General features: G+C 51.3%; 1 pseudogene; it reads right to left on the bottom strand.

Annotated features, from left to right (window-relative positions):
* Positions 1-5,772: 5,772 nt before the first annotated feature.
* LOC147664888 (syncytin-A-like) lies at positions 5,773-8,699 on the bottom strand (annotated as a pseudogene).
* Between the last annotated feature and the right edge of the window lie 17,367 nt (positions 8,700-26,066).

The raw sequence follows: 26,066 nt of genomic DNA on the forward strand, positions 1-26,066 counted from the left end.
GATGTCGACTCCCGGAGCTCTGATGGCTCCGACCGGTCCCTCGACATCTGTCCGGACCGGGACCTCTCACGGCGCGGGGCCGACTGCCGGAGTTCGAGTCGCTTGCGGCACCGCTCCCGCCTAGCTTTCGAAGTCAGGGCCCTGCAGTCGGAGCAGGTCTTGTCGTCGTGGTCGACGCCGAGACAGTGGAGACACCGACGGTGAGGGTCGGTGACCGACATCAGTCGGTCGCAATCCTCACAAGGCTTGAAACCTGGCATCCCTATCGGCACCGTCCGGAGTCGAAGACTCAAGAAAAATGATCAAAAGGGGTCGTAAAAAGTTTAGTCAAAAAATGACTAAGGTACCATTATTTACGGATCTGCGCTGCTGGCGCGGAAAAAAGAAGAACTGACGTCAGCACGCGGAGGCGGCGTCTCAGTACTCCGATGACGGCATCACGGCGCCGACGACGGACGCGGAGCCGCAGACGACGCCTACCGATGCACAACGGTACTGCTACGCAAAAATTTCCGGATACAGTCTGACGCCTGGGGATATTCTAAGGTAAGGAATCTAATACGAACCTGTTTCTTTCTGATATGTGATGATTGAAGCTAGGATACAGGGGCAGTTGAAGGGAGGATGGAGTTGTTGCTGTAGTCTAATGGACTTGCATGAAATAAAGAACATAACTGATATCTGAATTTATCCAGACTCTTGTATGAAGACCCTACCCTTTAACTTCAACATTTTGGTGATAAACTGTTAAAAGAGCTTTGTGAATATATAGCTAGACTCTGGCAGCAGTTGGAAGCCATTTTTGGCAGAGCAGGAGGCCTCTAGTGAAAAGGAAAACAGCCTTTAACCATAATGGACTTATTTGGGGCCATCCACCCTCAAAGCTACCTGTAAATAGTGTCAGCTCAGGCTCGTAGGCAGAAGAAACTCACTGAGGAGGATGGTCAACATTTGACAAGGAGCCGCCTAAGGGGAATAATAAACTGAGGTGATGTGTTCTAGAGAATAGTCAAGTTTAAGGGCAATTACATAGAGATAGCTGTCATAAGGACATCGGTGTGGGGACATTGTAATGGATTCAGTGGCAAGAGGCTGGAAATCTCCTTTACAGTAAATATAACTCTTTAATGACCCACGGAGCATTAAGCAATAATACATTCAACGGTGACCGTCATATAAGGAGCAGTGATGGTGGAGTGCGCTGTATGATTTGTCAGTTAAGTTGATTATGGCACAGGCTTGTCCATTCTTTTTGAGGGTCTATTGTGCCGAATTGGTGCTAGTGTACTGTGATGATTGCACATTGTTTCATTTGAATTAAAGTATAACTTGTGGCAGGCTCTTATATCATTCACAAGCCAGAAACATCTCTACAGGGCCGTGTGCCGCATGACAAGCATAAACCCTGTTGACTGCAGGAGGCCTTATCAAGTTTGAGGAGAGCAGTACATAGCCTATCAGAGTGCAGATTAAAGGCATTTGACATATCTTCTTTGTCTGATCTGTGCTGGATTGATTCAAAGAAGATGGTGCAGCTCCTGCTAGTGTGTCGTCGACAATAGGCAGAGGTCTTGTGGCCATGGGAGGCACCAGGTAAATTGGAACTTTCCTCTCTTGCACAAGTCATTCCATGCTGGAAGAAGAGGGAGTGGTGTTTGGGGCATAGCATTGCAACTGGCTCATGAAATACACTCACCCATGTCAAATGACCTAGGTGTTGGAGTGGAGGTGCTGGCTACGCAGAATTTGACATCATGAAGGAAAGTAGTAAACTGATGTTTGACTGAGACAAGTCTAGAGACATTGAAGAAAGGCTGCCTAGGGCCTTCTGGTTAATGTAGAAGAAGTAGGACTATCTAAATGGACAGTGGAAATAAAAATGAGACTCTTGTTTGAGAATATCATTTGTCCTGGAGTCAAAATATCACCTACCTGACCACCCGATTGCAATGTTAAAATATAACATTCTGTTAATTATTCAGGGGGATATTTGCCATTCATGCTGGTTGCGTTATACTATGTACATCTGCTAACAAATGTGGCTAATTTCCCACTAACTTTGAGATTCTTAAGGCTGGGGAACTGATTTGTCCAAGAGATGGTGGGGGGGTATAAATTATGTTTTGGGAATACAGTGTGAGCTTTTACTTTTGCGTTCATATGAAGTCTAGTTAGTAGCTTCGAGCAGATGGTGTAGTGCCCATCTATAGATTATTAGGTACATACTTGCTGGTTGTGCATGTCAGAATGTCGCAGATGATGATAAGAGTAGCACCTTGTCACAAAAGATATGAGTCTAGTGCACTTGTGTGCATGTTGGTGCAAAATGGGGAAGAGTATTACCCCGTCATGAGAAGTTGCATGGGGGAGTATGCTGTGGTATGCCACGTTTGGGAAATGTAGTACCCTGTGGTGTGATATGCTAAGGAAGTGTAGTATCCTGTCTTGAGAAGTTGCATCACTATCCCAAAGTGTGCTAAGTTGGAGAAGAGTAATACCCTTTTGTGAGAGGTTGTATGAGTGTGAGATTGTAAGGGGAAGTGACCCATGAATTGAAATTGTGGGGACGAGTGTTACCTGTTGGGTGAAAACTGGAATACAAAATAGACAAGACTTCTCTTGGCAAGGCAAACGTAGGTTTACTTATTATGGCTGGGAGATCAGTCACTTCGTGGAGCTGAAAAAGCGGATCTCAATTTGCTTCTCGCAGACAGCTGCATATACAGTTGAAAAAGTGATGGCCTAAACACAATTGTCTAAAAAAAAACAATAACCGGTCAAGACCAGTACATAGGTTAATAATATACTTTTACAAAGACATCACTTCACCTGTTCCTTTATTCTAATAACCTTTTCTCTACGTTCTCTTTATTATAGTTCTAACAAAGCTTTATTGAAACATTAACCTTCTTTCCCCAAGTGTGTTCATTTTTACCACTCTGTTCCAAGACTTCTTATCTGACTCTCCTTGATCTACACTAAAGTCATCTGTGACCAATGTAGGAGAGTAGGGTCTGCAATCCCATGATCACCCAGATTTTTTTGCTTTTGTTTCACTGGTTTACGACTTTCTCTGGCTGTGGGCCTGCCAATCAGACCCACAGCCTGGCTGTTCTCTTTCTAAATTACGACATGTACCCTAGGTGCATTTACCAATTGGTACTGGGCCACCTTATCAGACCCCGTAACGCAGGGCATAGGTGTACCCAGGGCCGCCAGGGGCTGCAGCATGTATTATGCCACCCCTGGCTGGCCTCCTAAATTTGACACAACTGGCTGCCTGACAGCTGGGGCAAAGTCGTGTACTCACCCTTTGCTTTAGGTATAGTAGCCCTATATCTAACCGTACAATGGACGCACGAGTTCCTATCAGTCACTCCTATGGCAGGCCTTGACAATCCTGAAGGCAGAGTGCGTGGGCTCGTGTGAACTAGGCTCTGGCCCGAGCCGAGCCCGGTTGCAGCTTGCGGAACAAAGACCCAATGGCTGTTCCATGATAACGCGTACCACATCGGTAACTTCGGTGTCGCGTTATCAAGACATGTCGAGTAAGGTGTCATACGAATCGGGATGCGGCCCCCTCACCAATTCTGGCGACGAGGTTAGCATTCCGCCCTTCTAGAGGGACACGACATGTACGTAACTGTGAACCCCGGTTAAAGCTAACTAAAGCCTCAGCTCCACAAAATGGATGCTGCCACCACAGACACGAGTCTGACCTCCTGCTGCTGGGAGTCCTTCCAGCGAGGAGCGCTTGGACAAAGGGTTTCCTGTCGAGGGCGGTGTTCGCACCGTCCCAGACAGGGTTTGTGTATTCTGGGTAGGTAGGGCTTTTGCGAGAAGGTGACTGCGGAGTGGCACCCCGGTGCTCACTACGCATCTGCCGGTTAGAACCAGTTCCAGGGGCACCAGCCCTGGCCTGGGGAAAGTCTGGCAGGGGAGAGGGGTGTAACTACCCCCCTTCCTGGTCCCACCCTTAGGGCAGGACCTAGTCATGTACCCACCCCTTTCTTTAGAATAAAGGCCGGAGCGGGGACCCTTCCAAATTAGATCATCTTTGAATCAAGAACTACTTTCTACGAAAGGACATTCGAGACTCTTCTCAAGATTTCTCCCTTGTGACTAAGGAGTAGTCACCCTGCATCAGCGGGCACCATCTAAGAACTCTGCGGTTTGCTGTAAGTCCTTCCTCAAGGAATCCGACGGCCCAGCTCGACGAGAACCGGCTTCCCTGGCACCTCTGACCTCTACCCACGTCATTAGCTCAGCTGTGATCGGTGGGTGCGACGAGACCTCGAGGGACCGGCCATCATCAGAACCTGCACGCTCTTAACCAGCACGACCATCGAAGTAATTCCCTGGTGAGTGCTCTGGGGTCCGAGAAGCCCCGACCCTGAGCCGCTCCAGCACCGAAGTGCAGTCTCCCAGCATCTCCACGATCTGCGTGGGGCCCTTCTGCTCGCTGCTCAACACGTTGTCCGGTCACTAGCCGCTGGCTTGTGTCCTCCTGTGACGACATCCGATAACCAACGCTGCTGGTCTGGTTGCTCCAGACCGGCCCTTGCTCCCTTTTCCGAGAGGAGCACCCCGGACCCTCCTGGTCCATTCAAGACGCCATCTTAGGCCTACCACGTGGCCCTGAGATCTGCCAAGGCTTGTTGCCCCAATCCTGGGCCCAGCGACGCCGACAGCATCATCCTTCGTGGGACAGCTCGCACCTCCATCCTGGTCGCCGACAACGCCTCCTGGTCCGTGAGACTGCAGAGGCTAGCGTCGCCCACTCACCTAGTCGAGGTGACGGCCAACCGGTGCCCTCCTGGTACCCTCTGACTACTGGCTAGCAATACGAACTTGGTCCCCTCTGCTTTCAGGTATCAACAATCTCTGATCCAGGCTTGGATCTCTACGAACTATTCATCACTGGTCGCCGGCCAGCAACTCCTTTTCTTCCGGCTCCTGGCTCGTCAGCGAAGACCCCGACGCCTGTAAGACTTGTGCAGCCGCAGCCCTCGTGGCTAGGTAACTCGGCATTTCAGTGCCTGCATAGCCTCTTTACTCTAGGGTCCTGAGTCCCTCGCTTCCGACTTGCCTTATCGGGTCCGCCCGAGACCTCTAAACTTTCCGTGTCCTCGGACACTTGTTTTAATTGTGCACTTGAAGTATTTTCCTAAGAGATTTGGTTTGTGCTTAGTACCCTGTCCTCATAAAGAGTACAGGGCTGTTGTGAATCTTAATAAATATCCTGTTTATTTTCATAACACTTGTGTGGTGTCCTTTCACTTGGTGTTCAAGGGGTACATGTGTGGTAAACAGCTGGCTTAACACGCCCTCTCGAGTCTTTAGCCTTAGACTGCTCGTATCCACGCTACTAGGATAGCTGGTCTTTAGGTTGACTTACAACCAATCATCATAAGGGTCGTTTGGAACGATACATAGCGGTCGCTAGAATAGCGAACGCTGCATATCGGGCCAACTTCTCACAACCAACATTTTCTGAACCACGTCTCAATTAACAACGAGAAAGGACTCTGCTTGGGTCCTTTGATTATAATCTCTTCAAGGCTTGTTAATACCATGTTTTTCGATTTATCTGAAAACCTGCTGAACTTGTGTTTCTGTTTTCTGGTGAACTTTAACCTGCATTGCTTCTTTATGCAACCAAGGCATATATTGCTTTTTAACCACATATCACATTGCATTGCTCTCAAATGATGTCTGTGGTAGTGCAATTTCCTTGCATTTCATTTTCTATTTTACATTCCCCCCTCTAGTTTATAATTCAACTACTTTCTCTAATGCAACATCTGCACTTGGTATTAAGTGATATGTATTACCCTGAGCATCTACGACTTGTATCGGTGGCCTGACCATGAACATCCCTTCTGCCTTTGTGCTCATCCTCTTACAGCAAGCTATAACTAATTGGAAAATGCAACATATCAAAAGAAACACCACAATAGGAAAGAATAAAACTTTAAACAGACCCAACATCCAGGATGGTAACCAATCGAACGGTAGACAGTCAAAATATCGAGTTGTAAATATCGACTTACCATAATATCGAGTCTGTAATATCGAAGGAGCATAATATCGAAGGGAAGAATATCGTAGGACAGAATATCGACCCAAGGTAAGTAATATCGAAATACTTAATATCGATGTAAGTAATATCGAAGTTAGTAATATCGATAGCATATATATCGATGTTAATAATTTCGATGACACTAATATCGATATTTGTATTATTTTATAGTTTTTTATTATGTATGTGTTATATGTTTAATTTAAGTATTTAAAATAATTACTATTATATGTGTATACATTTTCTATAATAATATAGAAATTTATAAGTAAATTTGATGTTTAGTACCGGAGCGGGTTGTGGGTTTATAGGGGAATAGGGTGGGAAGTAATTTAATTATGGTAAGTTGATTAATAATTAGTAGGATTAATTAATTAATTATAATTAATTGCTAATTAATATTGATTAATTGGGAAATAATTAATTGATTAATTGATATATATTTTCTGTAGCGGGATGTGGGTTTATAGGGGAATAGGGTGGGGAGTAATTTAATAATAATTAATTAATTAATATATGTTTTTAAATATTTATAACTAATTAATTGGCAAATAATTAATATTAATTAGTTAATTAATTAATATAATTTGGTACATATTTTAAATTAGTAATTAATTGGTAATTAAATAATATTAGTTAGTTAATTACATTATTAGAGTAATTTATTTATATATAATTTTTAGTTACTGTTAATTAATTAATTGGGGAAAAATGATAATAATTATTAAATTATATTAATTACAGCTTATGTGCTAATATATTTACTTTATTGTTATTGTTAATTAATTATTAATTGCTAATTAAATAATATTATTTAACTTTGGGTTAAGGAGTATTTTTAGGGTTCAGGGTCATTTTTGGGTTTTTGGGTAAAGGGGTATTTTGAGTGTTTAGGGGCAGTTTTCAGTTTTTGGGTAAAGGGGTGTTTTTAGGGTTCAGGGTCAGTTTTCAGTTTTTGGGTAAAGGGGTATTTTTAGGGTTCAGGGTCAGTTTTCAGTTCATGGGTAAAGGGGTAGTTTTAGTGTTCAGGGTCAGTTTTCAGTTCATGGGTAAAGGGGTATTTTTAGGGTTCAGGGTCAGTTTTCAGTTCTTGGGTAAAGGGGTATTTTTAGGGTTCAGGGTCAGTTTTCAGTTCTTGGGTAAAGGGGTATTTTTAGGGTTCAGGGTCAGTTTTCAGTTCATGGGGAAAGGGGTATTTTTAGGGTTCAGGGTCAGTTTTCAGTTCATGGGTAAAGGGGTATTTTTAGGGTTCAGGGTCAGTTTTCAGTTTTTGGGTAAAGGGGTATTTTTAGGGTTCAGGGTCAGTTTTCAGTTCATGGGTAAAGGGGTATTTTTAGGGTTCAGGGTCAGTTTTCAGTTCATGGGTAAAGGGGTATTTTTAGGGTTCAGGGTCAGTTTTCAGTTCATGGGGAAAGGGGTATTTTTAGGGTTCAGGGTCAGTTTTCAGTTCATGGGTAAAGGGGTATTTTTAGGGTTCAGGGTCAGTTTTCAGTTTTTGGGTAAAGGGGTATTTTTAGGGTTCAGGGTCAGTTTTCAGTTCTTAGGTAAAGGGGTATTTTTAGGGTTCAGGGTCAGTTTTCAGTTCTTGGGTAAAGGGGTATTTTTAGGGTTCTGGGTCAGTTTTCAGTTTTTGGGTAAAGGGGTATTTTTAGTAAATTAATTATTAATACTTATTGTTTAGTACATATATATTATATCTTTACTGTATATATTTTTATTTATTAATTTTAAACATTATTAGATACTTTTAAATATGTTTATTTTATTTATTAGTGTTATATACTTACTTTTACATTTATATATATAAAAAAAAAATCGATATTTTTAACATCGATATTTTTTACAACGATATTATTTTTTCGATATTTTTGTACTTACCATGTTGTAGATAGGATGTCGATATTTTTGCCCTCGATATTGTTGACTCGATATTCTTGTAGGTCGATATTTTTGTGGTCGATATTCTGTCATAGATCCCAATCGAACCAACCCTTAAACCATTAATTTGGGGCACCTCCCTCAATCAGCATTTTTTTTGTAAATTATGCAAAGTTTGTATGGCCTCCGGCAATGTTCCATTGTCCGCATCATTTTCTGGGATGTAAGTACAACAAGCAGTTTCTGTCTTGGCTCAAACTGCTCTTTCCATGACCGTCATAAGATCAAGTACATAATGGTGCTGCATAATCGTCAATCACATGGCATGCAGCTCTTCCTTTATGGCATTGAAATAATCTTTGACAGCATTAATCGTCTTCATCAGTTCCCACCTAGTTATTTGTAGCCATTGAGCAATTGCTTTTGCCTGACCGAATGGTAAAACACTTCCAAAGAACAGCTGGGCATCATTAAACATGCTATGCTCTTAGGTGACATCTTTCCAGGTGGAAGTGCTATGATATTCTGCAGCTCTTCTCCGGTGATGATACACCAAGGTCCTTGGACTGCTCCTGGGGTGATCGTGTAGTGCTGAAATATTGATTCGCAGAATGACCAAGGCTGGTGTGTGCAAAGTAACCAAAGAACAAAGGCCGTTCCAGTTAGGTGGCAACTGGGTGTATAGCAGATCTCCACACAGCCAATAATAATCCATGAGGCTGGAGTTGCCCCTCTGCATGTTAGCGTTATCTGTTGTGGTATTGCAGGGGGGCGTGGCTTAGCAAGCCACGATGGCGGCTGTGTTCTGCTGAGGCTCCGCGATCGGGCTAGCATCTTGCCCAGTTCCTGGATCGCAAGGAGCCTCCGCATACCCGATTCCACACTCGGGATCCCCCTGCACCCCGGGGCACCCCTGGAGTGACCGGCAGCTACTGTAGAAGGACGGCGCGAGCCAGACGGCTTTCTACCCGGACCGAGGGACGCCTCTCCTGGGAAATGGCGGACGCTACTAAGCCCCGCGGACCAGTGAACCGCTGAAATCCGGCTTACTAGAGGACGACCCCAGAAGCCATAACCAGCGACGCCGGCAGTGAGCCTACGGGAAAGCCGACGACGGCCCACCGAGATACACGGTGCACAGCGTCTCTCTGCGCTCCAGAGCCCCGACGCACAAGATGGCGGCCGCCGCCCCGGGGCTCCGGTCCACCGAGGCTGCATCTCTGCCAGAAGCCTGATCGGCTCCCGGACTCGATCTACCTACCATTACGCATCACAGGGAGCCAGCGAGTACTCCACTGTCACGGAGTCGACAGCCCCGGACGCCCGGCACCATTGTTGGGAGCGGTGAGTGGAGATCTCCCCATCCCCTCCCCCCCTATCCCGGGGGTCTTGACTGTAACGCCCCGGCCTCGGCCCCGCAGGCCGTCATCCCACAGAAACTGCGCTGCCACACGGCACCCTCCTCCATCCCGGAGCTCCGGCTCGCAAGAGGGCGGCGACCACCCCGGGACCCCGGCACCTTGACGCCGGATCACTGTCAGGAGCCTGATCGAGCCCCGCGAGACCGGACAGCTTGTCATCACGGAATACTAGAAGCGCGCCGCTCACACGGAGCTGGACACTGCAGAAACCCGCCGTCACGATCGAGGACGGTGAGTGCCGCCCTGGCTTTCCCCCCCCCCCCCGAGGACCTTCTGCCAGCGCCCCGAAGTCCTCCATCTCACGTCCACCTTTGTAGGGAGCCACGGGACACACCGCCACCTGACCAGGGTGTCTGGAACGCGACCACTTCCACCAACGATGCCTGACCCTAACATGGCGCCCATAGGAACCTGACGCCGAGGACGACCGCTCTGTGGATAGGAGCGCCCTACCTACACTCCAGCCGACACCAGCCCATGCCTTCTGACCCTGCCCTACCAGTCAACACGGGCCCCTCCACGCAGAGGGGAGAGGACCCCCCCACGAACGGAATCGCCAACCCCGGCAACTGCGCACCGCCCCTGGCACCCCTGGCAGAGGCCCCTCGAGGTAGAACAGGCCTCGCATTCCACCCGGCAGGGGCCGGAGGACCTGACTGGCACTCAACTACCACTCATCCGGGGTTACTGTGTGGCCTACCGCCCTCGAGACACACGACGACCACAGGGGGAACTCTCCCGTCTAGCAGCACCCATGGGCAAACCGAGGGCCACCCAAACAGTCCCGGAAACAGCTGTCGAGAAGATGCCGCAGACGAGGGCATGGACGCAGACTAATGCATCGCAAACCGACCCTACGCTGTCAGCAAAGCTGGATCAAGTGCTGGCGGCAATAGAAATGTCCCGCCTCTCGATGGAAGAGAGATTGGGCACCTTGACAACAGACATCAGCCTGATTCGAGATGAACACCGAAAACTGGCAGACAGAGTGAAGGAAGGTGAACGGAACATGACTGAAATGCTACCAGCGGTAAAATCACAGGAAGCAGATATACAGGAGATCCTGCGCCGCGTGACGACCCTGGAAGAACGCACAGTGGATTTGGAGGGACGCTCGAGGCGCTGTAACATTCGCGTACTGGGCCTGCCGGAGGGGATCGAAAACTCAGACCCCCTGGCCTACATGGAATCCTGGACTAAATCGTTTACCCCAGACTGCGACCGGTCGCCGTACTTCTCCATCGAAAGGGCTCACAGGGTCCCTGCCCGGGCTCCTAAGCCTGGTCTCCCCCCACGGCCCATGCTAGCCAAGTTCCTGCACTTCCGAGACCGGGATGCGGTCCTCCGCGCGGCCCGGACGGCGGGTCCCCTGCAGGTTGAAGACCAACATGTTATGGTGTTCCCAGACTATGCCCGAGAGGTCCAACAGCGACGTTCCACGTTTCTGGAAGTCAAAAGGCGCCTCCGCGCGAATGATCTTCAATATTCCCTGCTGTTCCCTGTCCGCCTTAAAGTGATCCACAAAGGGAAAGCTCTCTTCTTCGACACGGCAGCGGACGCGCAGGACTGGACCGAATTTCACTGCCCGATAATCCCTAAACCAGGACCCCAGAAGAAACGCAACAATGACTCCGGACGATCAAGGAGACGGGGTGCAAGCCGCTCGCGAGCTAGCCACTCCAAGAGTCGGGCGTCCTCCCAGGCGGGCTCACCCGATCTCGCACAAATCATGCAGGAACGACGAGACGCTATACGGGCGGCCACCGGACTACATCTGTCACCCCCGGCTTCGGACCTGGAAGGCCAACCGCACCTGTTCACCCCAGAGAAAGACCGGGACAGTGATGGAACTATGTCAGGATTTGGCCCAATCTCTTCCCCCCTGGTGGTGACACACGCATTGGACGCTGCCCTGGCCAGCCAGCCTACCACCTCTTCGTGAACACCTGAACTGTCAACTGACATATCCTTTTCATGATTGCCTGTTGTAATGCGCGACGTCTAGAAGCCTAGACTGCTCTACCAGATAACTGCGAGCTCCAGCGAGCGATACACACTTCTCCTGCTAGAGCCCGACCCGCGCACAGGCCCAGCAGCGACACATGCTGCCACCCCCGCGACTTTCTGTTGGTTTTCTCCCCTAGTGGGACACTAGTTTGGATATGCCGCCCCCAGTGACGTATCCTCAGAATTGGGACAGTTGCCCACCCAAAGTTCTAGTTGTTGTTAACTCCCCCAGTCCCCCCCCCACGTTTAAGGAAGCTTGGCGCGCAGGAACATACACGACACGCACACATGGGCGGCACACGGGGATTGTAGGGGTGCCCCTCCCCCAACCACGTCACCCTAGAAATGGCTGTCCCCCACTCTGACGTTAGTATCCTTACACTAAATGTACGGGGCCTACACACGCCCAGCAAGCGCTACTCTGTATACTCCTACGTACGGCGCATGGCGGCCAACATAACGTTCTTGCAAGAGACACACATTAACGCCACTGAACTCATTCGCCTACAGGCCAAATGGCGAGGGACCATCTGCGCCACACAATATTCAGCGTTTGCGCGCGGCGCATTAATCTGGGTGAGACCTGGCACTCCCTTCCGGGCGCTCCGGCGAGTAGTTGACAGAGAGGGCAGATACGCACTACTGGAGGGAATTCTTGATGGGCAAGGGGTACTTCTTGGCAGCATATACGCCCCTAATACGGATCAGGACCGGTTCTGGGATCACCTTACGGGCGTCCTAGCCCAGTTCACCACAGTCCCATGGGTGCTGGGAGGCGACTTTAACTGCACACTAGACCCCTCGCTGGACCGCTCACATCCCCCCCCGCGCACTCTCCAGCCCCCCGACAGGCGGCCCTCTTCAGGGCATGGACCACACACTGGGCGCTCACCGATGCATGGCGACACCTACACCCACTGGCACGCATCTACTCCTTCCACTCGATACCACACAACCTTCGGGTCCGCCTGGACCGTTTCCTCTGCTCTGCTCCGATCCTTCCTAAGGTTACATCTACAGATTACCTGGGACGGATCCTCTCAGATCATGATTGTAGGAGAGTAGGGTCTGCAATCCTATGATCACCCAGATTTTTTGCTTTTGTTTCACTGGTTTACGACTTTCTCTGGCTGTGGGCCTGCTAATCAGACCCACAGCCTGGCTGTTCTCTTTCTAAATTACGATATGTACCCTAGGTGCATTTACCAATTGGTGCTGGGCCACCTTGTCAGACCCCGTAACGCAGGGCATAGATGTACCCAGGGCCGCCAGGGGCTGAAGCATGTATTATGCCACCCCTGGCTGGCCTCCTAAATTTGACACAACTGGCTGCACGACAGCTGGGGGCGAAGCCGTGTAACCACCCTTCGCTTTAGGTATAGTAGCTCTATATCTAACCATACAATGGACACCCGAGTTCCTATCAGTCACTCCTATGGCAGGCCTTAACAATCCTGAAGGCAGAGTGCGTGGGCTCGTGTGAGCTAGGTTCAGGCCCGAGCCGAGCCCGGTTGCAGCTTGCGGAATCAAGACCCAATGGCTGTTCCATGATAACGCGCACCATAACGGTAACTCCGGTGTCGCGTTATCAAGGCATGTCGAGTAAGGTGTCATACGAATCGGGGTGCTGCCCTCTCACCAATCCTGGCGACGAGGTTAGCATTCCGCCCTTCTAGAGGGACACGACATGTACGTAACTGTGAACCCCGGTTAAAGTTAACTGAAGCCTCAGCTCCACAAAATGGATGCTGCCACCACAGACACGAGTCTGACCTCCTGCTGCTGGGAGTCCTTCCAGCGAGGAGCACTTGGACAAAGGGTTTCCCGTCGAGGGCGGTGTTCGCACCGTCCCAGACGGGGTTTGTGTATTCTGGGTAGGTAGGGCTTTGGCGAGAAGGTGACTGCGAAGTGGCACCCCGGTGCTCACTACGCATCTGCCGGTTAGAACCAGTTCCAGGGGCGACAGCCCTGGCCTGGGGAAAGTCCGGCAGGGGAGAGGGGCGTAACTACCCCCCTTCCTGGTCCCACCCTTAAGGCAGGACCTAGTCATGTACCCACCCCTTTCTTTAGAATAAAGACCGGAGCAGGGACCCTTCCAAATTAGATCATCTTTGAATCAAGAATACTTTCTACGAAAGGACTTCAAGACTCTTCTCAAGATTTCTCCCTTGTGGCTAAGGAGTAGTCACCCTGCATCAGCGGGCACCAACTAAGAACTCTGCGGTTTGCTGTAAGCCCTTCCTCAAGGAATCCGACGGCCCAGCTCGACGAGAACCGGCTTCCCTGGCACCTCTGACCTCTACCCACGTCATCAGCCCAGCTGTGATCTGTGGGTGCGACGAGACCTCGAGGGACCGGCCATCATCAGAACCTGCACGCTCTTAAAACCAGCACGACCATCGAGGTAACTCTCTGGTGAGTGCTCTGGGGTCCGAGAAGCCCCGACCCTGAGCCGCTCCAGCTCCGAAGTGCAGTCTCCCAGCATCTCCACGATCTGCGTGGGGCCCTTCTGCTCGCTGCTCAGCACGTTGTCTGGTCACTAGCCGCTGGCTTGTGTCCTTCTGTGACGACATCCGAGAATCATCACCGCCGGTCTGGTTGCTCCAGACTGGCCCTTGCTTCCATCTTTGCGAGAAGCACCCCGGACCCTCCTGGTCCACTCAAGACGCCATCTTAGGCCCACCACGTGGCCCTGAGATCTGCCAAGGCTTGTTGCCCCATCCTGGGCCCAGCGACGCCGACAGCATCATCCTTCGTGGGACAGCTCGCACCTCCACCGTGGTCGCCGACAACGCCTCCTGGTCCGTGAGACTGCAGAGCCTAGCGTCGCCCACTCACCTGGTCGAGGTGACGGCCAACCGGTGCCTTCCTGGTACCCTCTGACTACTGGCTAGTAGTACGAACTTGGTCCCCTCTGCTTTCAGGTTTCTTCAATCTCCGATCCAGGCTTGGATCTCTACGAACTATTCAGCACTGGTCGCCGGCCAGCAACTCCTTTCTTCCGGCTCCTGGCTCGTCAGCGAAGACCCCGACGCCTGTAAGACTTGTGCAGCCGCAGCCCTCGTGGCTAGGTAACTCTGCATTTCGGTGCCTGCATAGCCTCCTTACTCTAGGGTCCCGAGTCCCTCGCTTCCGACTTGCCTTAACCTTTCCGTGTCCTCGGACACTTGTTTAAACGTGCACTTGAAGTATTTGCTAAAGAGATTTGGTTTGTGCTTAGTACCCTGTCCTCATAAAGAGTACAGGGCTGTTGTGATTCTTAATAAATATACTGTTTATTTTCATAACACTTGTGTGGTGTCCTTTCACTGGGTGTTCAAGGGGTACATGTGTGGTAAACAGCTGGCTTAACACGCCCTCTCGAGTCTTTAGCCTTAGACTGCTCGTATCCACGCTACTAGGATAGCTGGTCTATAGGTTGACTTACAACCAAACACCATAAGGGTCGTTGGAACGATACATAGCGGTCGCTAGAATAGCGAACGTTGCATATCGGGCCAACTTCTCACATTGGTGGCAGCGGGTGGGATTTGAGCTTGCTGTTGTTTTACCACACGTATCCTAAGAATATCTTGTTGAAAGATCACACAAAGTACTGTTAGTACATATAACTAAAAGCTTAGAATACTCTGAGTTCTACTGAACCAGCTGTTGTAGCTCCTCAAGGCTTAGCACACCTTGGCTACAACTCTTAGCAAGGGAACAGTAGGAAAACACATAGTGTAGGTAGGTGCATCACTTACACCACACTAGAAACAGTATGTCGGGCCAAGGAGGAAACTCTGAGTCTCCCCTTGTGTCAGTTGACCCTCCACAGGTCATCCCTTCAGGATGTACTGTGCTGAGCTTCAAGGAGTTAAGACGACTGTGTCACTCCAGGAAGATTCAGCAGGGGTCTAACCCCACAACGTCCTTTCTGATTGGTCTCTTGGAGACTTATGATGCCAGGAGAGCTGAGAAACTTCGTAGCTCTTCTAATCCAGAAGGAGACATGCCTCCCCTCGAGGGAACCCGAGACGATCCTGACCTCATTCACCTCGCAACCGAGAACGAGGATGTGGAGGAGGATGAGGATGAGGATCTCTCTGGGGACGAGGCAGATAAGGGACAGGTAGAAGTCGTCAGACTAACACGGTCCAACTTAAGCAAACATGATAGCGGTACTGGGGGAACCCCGGCGCAGCTGTCAGGTCCGCTTAACATGGGGAATGGACGAGCCAGATCTCTGTCAAGAGACTCTGGCAGATCCCTTCATACCAATGGCTCTCACAACTCTTCTCAAAGAGGGATGACGTCCCCTCAGAGGAGAGTATACGAAGCGAAGGAAAGAGCAGCTAATCTGAGGATTGAAAGGGAAGAACTTGCCCTGGCCAAGGAAAAGCTTGCTTTTGCTAGAGAGCAACAGTTAAGTGGGGTAGTCCCCACTGGTGGCAGCAATGTACCTAGTAATAGGGAAAAGAGTTTCGATACGAAACACCTTGGGAAGATAGTGCCCCCCTTTAAACAAGGGGACGACATCCACAAATGGATTACTGCTTTGGAGAGGGCCTGCACTGTGCAGGGTGTTCCCCAGAGTCAGTGGGCAGCTATCTTGTGGCTCTCCTTTGAAGGAAAAGGAAGAGACAAGCTCCTCACCACAAGGGTAGAGGACGCTAACAATTACCAAGTCTTGAGGAATACACTCGTTGAAGGGTTCGGCCTAACCACTGAGCAGTACAGGGTGCTGTTCAGGGATACCCAGAAAACGCAGTCTCAAGATTGGTCTGACTTTGTCGATTGTGCCACTAAGGCTTTTGAGGGCTGGTTGCTGGGCAGTAAGGTTACTGATTACGAAGGATTGTATAATTTGATGATGAGAGAACAAATTTTAAACAATTGTCAGAACCAGTTGTTGCATCAGCATCTTGTCGACTCGGATCTGACCTCTCCCCAAGAATTGGGAAAGAAGGCAGACAGATGGGTTCGTACGAGAGTTAAACAGAACCAGGGCCAGAATCAAGGTGGTCAGAAGAAAGCAGACCAGAAGGGTAAAGATTCGAAGGGGGAACAAAATGACCAGAAGTCTTCGACAGGTCCCCAACAACCCAAAGAGGGTGGGGGTCAGGCTCCCCAAAAGAAGAAAGAAGGCCAATCCAAAAGATGGTGCCAGTACTGTAAAAGTAAATCTCACTGGTTTAGTGAGTGCACCAAGAAAGGAGGAGGGCAGACTCCTGCCACTGCAGCCCCTAAGGCACCTGTGCCCCCTAGTACAGTCAGCAGTGGTAGTGCGCCTCCCAAGGGTTTAGTAGGGTTAACCCTGGGTTCTGAGGGGCGTGACAACTTAGTTGGCACACTCACTCAGGCTGTCCTTGTCAGTACAGGGGACGCAGACGTATCCCCTGACGTAAGCCCCAATACTTTGGGCAAATACCGACAGACGCCTTTCATAAATGGAAAGATGGCTCAGGCCTATAGGGACACTTGTGCCAGCGTCACCATGGTGACGCCTAACTTTGTGGACCCTGGACAGATCATGCCAGGCACAGAATTCCTGGTGACCAATGCAAGCAATGTCACTACCAATCACAGTATGGCAATTGTAGCTTTCTCCTGGGGAGGGGTAACTGGCCAAAAGAAGGTTGTAGTTAGTCCAGACCTCCCAGTGGATTGTTTGTTGGGCAATGATTTGGAGTCGTCACAATGGTCAGAAGTGGAGCACCGGACTCACATGGAAATGTTAGGTTTGCCAGCACATGTGTTCGCTGTGACTAGGTCACAGGTCAGGAAATGCCCCACTGAACAGGTGCTGGATCCTGGAACAACGGACCAGACACCTCCCAAGAAAAAGAGCGGTAGGGTTAAGGCTGCGCCTTCCCCCTTGCCCCAGGTCGTGGATCAAGTCTCAGAGGAGGCTGACCTACAGGAATTGAGGGAAACTGAGCCTAGGGAATTCGAACTTGATCAAGTTGAATTCTTGGGTTCAGGGGGACCCTCAAGGGAAGACCTGGGGAAGGACCAGTTAGACTGCCCTTCTCTTGAACCCCTCAGACAGCAGGCTGCTGCTGAGGCTGCTGGGAACGCCACAGGTACCCACAAGGTATATTGGGAAGATGGACTCCTGTACACTGAGTCAAGAGACCCCAAGCCTGGCATGACCAGGAGGCTGGTCGTCCCCTTGTCTCAGCGTGGTTTCCTACTTACCTTGGCCCACGAGATTCCCTTAGCAGGTCACTTAGGCCAGACGAAAACGTGGGACAGGCTTGTCTCGCACTTTCACTGGCCTCACATGAACGAAGATACCAAGGAGTTTTGCCGCTCCTGTGTCACTTGCCAAGCCAGTGGTAAGTCAGGTGGCACGACAAAGGCCCCCCTTATACCAATGCCTGTGGTGGGGGTGCCCTTTGAACGGGTGGGGATCGACATCGTCGGTCCCATGGAACCACCGACAGCATCAGGGCACAAATTTATACTGGTGGTAGTGGATCATGCCACCAGGTATCCTGAAGCTATTCCCCTTAGGACCACTACAGCACCTGTTGTGGCAAGAGCCCTAGTTGGAGTATTCTCCAGAGTGGGCTTCCCTAAGGAGGTCGTCTCCGACAGAGGTGCAAACTTTATGTCGAGCTATTTAACTGCTATGTGGAAGGAATGTGGTGTCAACTACAAGTTCACTACACCCTATCATCCACAATGCAATGGGCTTGTTGAGAGATTCAACAGGACCCTAAAAGGGATGATTCATGGACTACCGGAAAAGCTTCGGCGTAGATGGGACGTCCTGATCCCCTGCCTCTTGTTCGCCTACAGAGAAGTCCCACAGAAGGGGGTTGGTTACAGCCCTTTTGAACTTTTGTATGGGCATCCTGTAAGAGGACCCCTGTGTTTGGTGAAGGAAGGATGGGAGAGACCTCTCAAAAAGCCTGCAGCCAACATAGTGGACTATGTGCTTGGCCTCCGCTCGCGGATGGCTGAGTACATGGAGAAGGCATCCGAAAACCTTAAGGCCAGCCAAGAACTCCAAAAAACTTGGCATGACCAAAAGGCTGTCTTGACTGTTTACCAGCCCGGACAGAAGGTGTGGGTGTTGGAGCCAGTGGCCCCAGCAGCACTCAAGGACAAATGGTCCGGGCCCCACACCATCCTGGAGAAAAAGGGAGAGGTCACCTACCTGGTCGACCTGGGAACTCCCCGGAGCCCCCACAGGGTGCTTCATGTCAACAGGCTAAAAGCATATGTCGACAGGAAGGACATGAGTTTGCTCATGGCCCTAGATGAGGGACAGGAAGAGGAGAGTGACCCTCTCCCCGACCTGCTCACTCAGAATCCTGACGATGGCTCGGTAGATGGTGTTGTCTTTTGTGGCAGCCTCTCCGAACATCAGCAGAGCAACTGTAAACAGGTTCTTCAGTCGTTCAGACATATGTTTTCTCTAACACCCAGTCAGACCGATTGGTGCACCCATGAGGTTGACACTGGTGACAGCTTGCCCGTCAAGAGTAAAATCTACAGGCAGCCTGATCACGTTAGAGACTGCATCAAAAGTGAAGTGCAGAAAATGTTGGAGCTGGGAGTCATTGAACCCTCGGATAGCCCTTGGGCTAGTCCCGTAGTTCTAGTGCCGAAACCTCACACCCAGGGTGGTAAGAGAGAGATGAGGTTTTGCGTAGACTACAGGGGTCTCAATGCAGTCACTAAGACTGACGCCCACCCAATACCAAGGGCAGACGAGCTTATCGATAGATTGGCTTCGGCCAACTACCTAAGCACGTTTGACCTGACAGCTGGGTATTGGCAAATCAGGTTAGCTGAGGACGCCAAGCCTAAAACCGCATTTTCAACCCCTGGTGGGCATTACCAGTTCGTGGTGATGCCCTTTGGTCTGAAAAATGCACCTGCCACCTTCCAACGGTTGGTGAATCAAGTCCTTACTGGGCTGGATGACTTCTGTGCGGCGTATCTTGACGATATTGCTGTCTTTAGCTCCACCTGGGAGGATCACCTGGTCCACCTGCGGAAGACGTTAGAGGCACTGCAAGCAGCAGGTCTCACTATCAAGGCCACCAAGTGCCAGATAGGGCAGACACAGGTTGTATACCTGGGCCACCTTGTAGGTGGAGGCCAGGTTCAGCCACTGGAGAGCAAGATACAGTCAATCAGGGACTGGGCTCCTCCAACCACCCAGACTCAGGTTCGAGCTTTCTTGGGCCTGACTGGTTACTATAGGAAGTTTGTCAGGAACTATGGTTCCATCGTGACACCATTAAATGAACTGACAAGTAAGAAAATGCCAAAAAAGGTTCAGTGGACAGCGAGCTGTCAAAAAGCATTCGATGACCTAAAGCAGGCCATGTGCACGGCGCCTATCCTCAAGAGTCCGGACTACTCCAAACCATTCATTGTCCAAACAGATGCTTCTGAGTTGGGTGTGGGAGCTGTTCTTTCTCAACTGAATCTTGATGGTCAAGACCAGCCCATTGCTTTTATAAGCAGAAGGCTGACCCCTAGAGAGAAGAATTGGTCAGCTATTGAGAGGGAGGCCTTTGCTGTGGTTTGGGCCCTGAAGAAGCTGAGGCCATACTTGTTTGGTACTCACTTCAAGATTCAGACCGACCATAAGCCCCTCTTGTGGCTAAATCAGATGAAGGGTGAAAACCCCAAAATGCTTAGGTGGTCCATTTCCCTACAGGGGATGGACTTTACAGTGGAACATAGACCTGGTACTGATCATGGCAATGCCGATGGGCTCTCCAGATATTTCCACTTAGAACAAGAAGACTCACCTGGTCAAGGTTAGCTTATTGTTCCGACGTTTGGGGGGGGGTCATGTAGGAGAGTAGGGTCTGCAATCCTATGATCACCCAGATTTTTTGCTTTTGTTTCACTGGTTTACGACTTTCTCTGGCTGTGGGCCTGCTAATCAGACCCACAGCCTGGCTGTTCTCTTTCTAAATTACGATATGTACCCTAGGTGCATTTACCAATTGGTGCTGGGCCACCTTGTCAGACCCCGTAACGCAGGGCATAGATGTACCCAGGGCCGCCAGGGGCTGAAGCATGTATTATGCCACCCCTGGCTGGCCTCCTAAATTTGACACAACTGGCTGCACGACAGCTGGGGGCGAAGCCGTGTAACCACCCTTCGCTTTAGGTATAGTAGCTCTATATCTAACCATACAATGGACACCCGAGTTCCTATCAGTCACTCCTATGGCAGGCCTTAACAATCCTGAAGGCAGAGTGCGTGGGCTCGTGTGAGCTAGGTTCAGGCCCGAGCCGAGCCCGGTTGCAGCTTGCGGAATCAAGACCCAATGGCTGTTCCATGATAACGCGCACCATAACGGTAACTCCGGTGTCGCGTTATCAAGGCATGTCGAGTAAGGTGTCATACGAATCGGGGTGCTGCCCTCTCACCAATCCTGGCGACGAGGTTAGCATTCCGCCCTTCTAGAGGGACACGACATGTACGTAACTGTGAACCCCGGTTAAAGTTAACTGAAGCCTCAGCTCCACAAAATGGATGCTGCCACCACAGACACGAGTCTGACCTCCTGCTGCTGGGAGTCCTTCCAGCGAGGAGCACTTGGACAAAGGGTTTCCCGTCGAGGGCGGTGTTCGCACCGTCCCAGACGGGGTTTGTGTATTCTGGGTAGGTAGGGCTTTGGCGAGAAGGTGACTGCGAAGTGGCACCCCGGTGCTCACTACGCATCTGCCGGTTAGAACCAGTTCCAGGGGCGACAGCCCTGGCCTGGGGAAAGTCCGGCAGGGGAGAGGGGCGTAACTACCCCCCTTCCTGGTCCCACCCTTAAGGCAGGACCTAGTCATGTACCCACCCCTTTCTTTAGAATAAAGACCGGAGCAGGGACCCTTCCAAATTAGATCATCTTTGAATCAAGAATACTTTCTACGAAAGGACTTCAAGACTCTTCTCAAGATTTCTCCCTTGTGGCTAAGGAGTAGTCACCCTGCATCAGCGGGCACCAACTAAGATCTCTGCGGTTTGCTGTAAGTCCTTCCTCAAGGAATCCGACGGCCCAGCTCGACGAGAACCGGCTTCCCTGGCACCTCTGACCTCTACCCACGTCATCAGCCCAGCTGTGATCTGTGGGTGCGACGAGACCTCGAGGGACCGGCCATCATCAGAACCTGCACGCTCTTAAAACCAGCACGACCATCGAGGTAACTCTCTGGTGAGTGCTCTGGGGTCCGAGAAGCCCCGACCCTGAGCCGCTCCAGCTCCGAAGTGCAGTCTCCCAGCATCTCCACGATCTGCGTGGGGCCCTTCTGCTCGCTGCTCAGCACGTTGTCTGGTCACTAGCCGCTGGCTTGTGTCCTTCTGTGACGACATCCGAGAATCATCACCGCCGGTCTGGTTGCTCCAGACTGGCCCTTGCTTCCATCTTTGCGAGAAGCACCCCGGACCCTCCTGGTCCACTCAAGACGCCATCTTAGGCCCACCACGTGGCCCTGAGATCTGCCAAGGCTTGTTGCCCCATCCTGGGCCCAGCGACGCCGACAGCATCATCCTTCGTGGGACAGCTCGCACCTCCACCGTGGTCGCCGACAACGCCTCCTGGTCCGTGAGACTGCAGAGCCTAGCGTCGCCCACTCACCTGGTCGAGGTGACGGCCAACCGGTGCCTTCCTGGTACCCTCTGACTACTGGCTAGTAGTACGAACTTGGTCCCCTCTGCTTTCAGGTTTCTTCAATCTCCGATCCAGGCTTGGATCTCTACGAACTATTCAGCACTGGTCGCCGGCCAGCAACTCCTTTCTTCCGGCTCCTGGCTCGTCAGCGAAGACCCCGACGCCTGTAAGACTTGTGCAGCCGCAGCCCTCGTGGCTAGGTAACTCGGCATTTCGGTGCCTGCATAGCCTCCTTACTCTAGGGTCCCGAGTCCCTCGCTTCCGACTTGCCTTAACCTTTCCGTGTCCTCGGACACTTGTTTAAACGTGCACTTGAAGTATTTGCTAAAGAGATTTGGTTTGTGCTTAGTACCCTGTCCTCATAAAGAGTACAGGGCTGTTGTGATTCTTAATAAATATACTGTTTATTTTCATAACACTTGTGTGGTGTCCTTTCACTGGGTGTTCAAGGGGTACATGTGTGGTAAACAGCTGGCTTAACACGCCCTCTCGAGTCTTTAGCCTTAGACTGCTCGTATCCACGCTACTAGGATAGCTGGTCTATAGGTTGACTTACAACCAAACACCATAAGGGTCGTTGGAACGATACATAGCGGTCGCTAGAATAGCGAACGTTGCATATCGGGCCAACTTCTCACAATGATGCCCACATTATACGGCTTACCTGGCGCCCCCCGCATCCACCGGTCCCCACCTGGCGCCTCCCCAGGGACTGCCTAACGGACCCGGTCTTCACAGACGCGCACAAAACCAGCATACGCGACTACTTTCTGCACAACGAGAACACAGCGTCATCGGTACTAGTGGAGTGGGACGCGTATAAAGTGGTGGCGAGAGGGGAATGCATCAAACAGATAGTGGGGGTCCGCCGCGCCTTAGAACGGTCGCTCTTAACGACGGAACAGGCTCTAGCTGATCTCACCAAACGGCCTGACGACTCGGAGGAACACGCCGTACTCACGGCAGAGGCCAAAACGGAATATCAAACTGCCTGCGCTGACCTCCGTAAGTATAATTTCAGGGCATACGCCTCTCGGGTGCACAAAGACAGAGACAAAACCGGGGCGCTTCTGGCCTGGATGGCGAAGCAGGACACCGAAATTAAGCCGATCACGGACATTCTCAACCCGGAGGGTGTACTGGTGCAATCACAAGCTGAGATTCTCCTAGCATTCCACCGCCACTATGCACGAGTGTACGAAGCCCCGGCGTGCTGTACCCTGTTTACCGCGGATCAGTTTTTAGACCCTCTGACGCTGCCCACGATATCGGATTCCGACAAGCGCACACTAGACGCCAAGATAATTCCCTCTGACATCACCCGAGCGATACGCGCCATGTCCCGAAATAAAGCACCGGGGCTGGACGGCTTCCCACTAGAATACTACGCAACATTCTCTTCCCTGGTGGTTCCCCGTCTGTCACGGATGTTTGGGGCGTCACTCCACCTGGGGAAACTACCCCAGTCGCTGCGGGAATCCGTGATTGTCACCTTTCTTAAGCCCCACAGAGATCCGCTTCACATGGGGTCATACCGGCCTATCACTCTCCTGTCGGCTGATTGTAAGATACTGGGGAAGATCCTAGCTGATTGTTATGCGCAGATCATACGCCCGCTGGTCCACCCCGACCAATGCGGCTTCGTCCCCGGGAGGAATACCTCCCAGAACCTCCGCCGAGTCTTCCATATCCAAGATCAGGTACGCGACAGATTTCCCCGCGCTGCCTGCCTCATTATGGACCTAGAGAAGGCGTTTGACACCCTCACCTGGCCCTACCTGTTTTCGGTCCTGCGACGCCTTAATCTCGGCCCGACGCTCATGGCATATACCCGCCTCCTATACACCGACCTCACTACTCGAGTTCGCATTGGGAAACGTATCTCACCGGCGTTTGCAGTCCGACGAGGCACAAGACAAGGTTGCCCCTTGTCGCCCCTCTTGTTCGCGCTAGCGGTCGAGCCGCTGGCGGTTTGACTGCGTCGGGAGGGTGTGGCCTGGGGAGTACCGCTTGCAGACGGGACCCATTGTGTGTCCATGTACGCGGATGATCTCCTCATATATGTCCGAGACATTGAAATGGACCTAACCCCCATAGGGGCCACATTGGCGGACTTTGCAACTGCCTCGGGTCTACAGGTCAACTGGGACAAGTCCGCGGTTTACCCCCTACACCCGGACCTGCCCCCCCGGGACATCGACCTCGGACCGCATAGTCTTTCATGGTCCACGGAAGCTCCCCGATACCTTGGCGTCCGCTTATACCATTCTCCGGCGGACATCCTTGAAGGCAATCACCGCACGGTACTCGAGAGTCTGCGCCCGACGGTCGCCTTCTGGAATAAACTACCACTGGCCCCGATTGGACGGATAGCCCTTGCTAAAATGGTGATGCTCCCCCGGCTCCTCTACCATTTCACAAACCTGCCGGTGATACCACCCAGGTCCTTCTTTCGCGACGTTGATTCCCTCTTAGGAACTCTCATTTGGGGAGCGGGCCGCCACAGAGTCGCCCTGAAAACTCTTCAACTCCCCACAACACAGGGGGGACTCGGAGCTCCATCCTTCGAGGCATATTTCCTCGCAGCACAGCTCCAGTGGCTGTCCTACTGGACAGCGGACCGTTACCCTCAGGAGACGGTTACTCCTACTGGTAGAATCACGACTCCGGAACTCACCCGTCTGCTCCTCCCGGGCACCAAGCCACGGCGCACTTACCCCCTCCAGGTGACGATCGCGCGCCGATGTATGCTGCGGATACACCGGCTGTCCCCCCGCCAGACCCCCATACTCCCCGCTGCTGCCGTTAATAGGCGGCCCCAAGCAGGATTCCTACTTTGCGGCCCCACTACTCGCCGACTGGTCCCGCTGTGGTATCACAGATCTAGAATCACTCTTCGAGGAAGGTCAACTGAAACCGCTGGACCGCCTGATCGCAGAATACGGGCTCTCCCCAGGCCAATTCCTCAGGTATAGGCAACTACTCGACGGATACCGACCCCATTTCAATCTCCAAAATGGCGAGCCAGACACGCATCCAGTAATACATACTATTCTACATATGGGGGTGGGTCGCCACCTGGTCACATGGCTATACAAATCCATCCGGGAACTCTCATACACCCCCCTGGCGACCCTTCGAGCCACTTGGGAAGAGGACATAGGCCGTGTTCTGCACGACTCGGAGTGGACTAAAGCTCTCGAGGCCCCTAAACGCGTCTCTAGGAACGCCCGCTGTAGGAGAGTAGGGTCTGCAATCCTATGATCACCCAGATTTTTTGCTTTTGTTTCACTGGTTTACGACTTTCTCTGGCTGTGGGCCTGCTAATCAGACCCACAGCCTGGCTGTTCTCTTTCTAAATTACGATATGTACCCTAGGTGCATTTACCAATTGGTACTGGGCCACCTTATCAGACCCCGTAACGCAGGGCATAGGTGTACCCAGGGCCGCCAGGGGCTGAAGCATGTATTATGCCACCCCTGGCTGGCCTCCTAAATTTGACACAACTGGCTGCACGACAGCTGGGGCGAAGACGTGTAACCACCCTTCGCTTTAGGTATAGTAGCTCTATATCTAACCATACAATGGACACCCGAGTTCCTATCAGTCACTCCTATGGCAGGCCTTAACGATCCTGAAGGCAGAGTGCGTGGGCTCGTGTGAGCTAGGTTCAGGCCCGAGCCGAGCCCGGTTGCAGCTTGCGGAATCAAGACCCAATAGCTGTTCCATGATAACGCGTACCATATCGGTAACTCCGGTGTCGCGTTATCAAGGCATGTCGAGTAAGGTGTCATACGAATCGGGGTGCTGCCCTCTCACCAATTCTGGCGATGAGGTTAGCATCCCACCCTTCTAGAGGGACACGACATGTACGTAACTGTGAACCCCGGTTAAAGTTAACTGAAGCCTCAGCTCCACAAAATGGATGCTGCCACCACAGACACGAGTCTGACCTCCTGCTGCTGGGAGTCCTTCCAGCGAGGAGCACTTGGACAAAGGGTTTCCTGTCGAGGGCGGTGTTCGCACCGTCCCAGACGGGGTTTGTGTATTCTGGG

This window comes from Lissotriton vulgaris, unplaced genomic scaffold, assembly GCF_964263255.1.
Source record: "Lissotriton vulgaris unplaced genomic scaffold, aLisVul1.2 SCAFFOLD_415, whole genome shotgun sequence".
Taxonomy (NCBI): Eukaryota; Metazoa; Chordata; class Amphibia; order Caudata; family Salamandridae; genus Lissotriton; species Lissotriton vulgaris.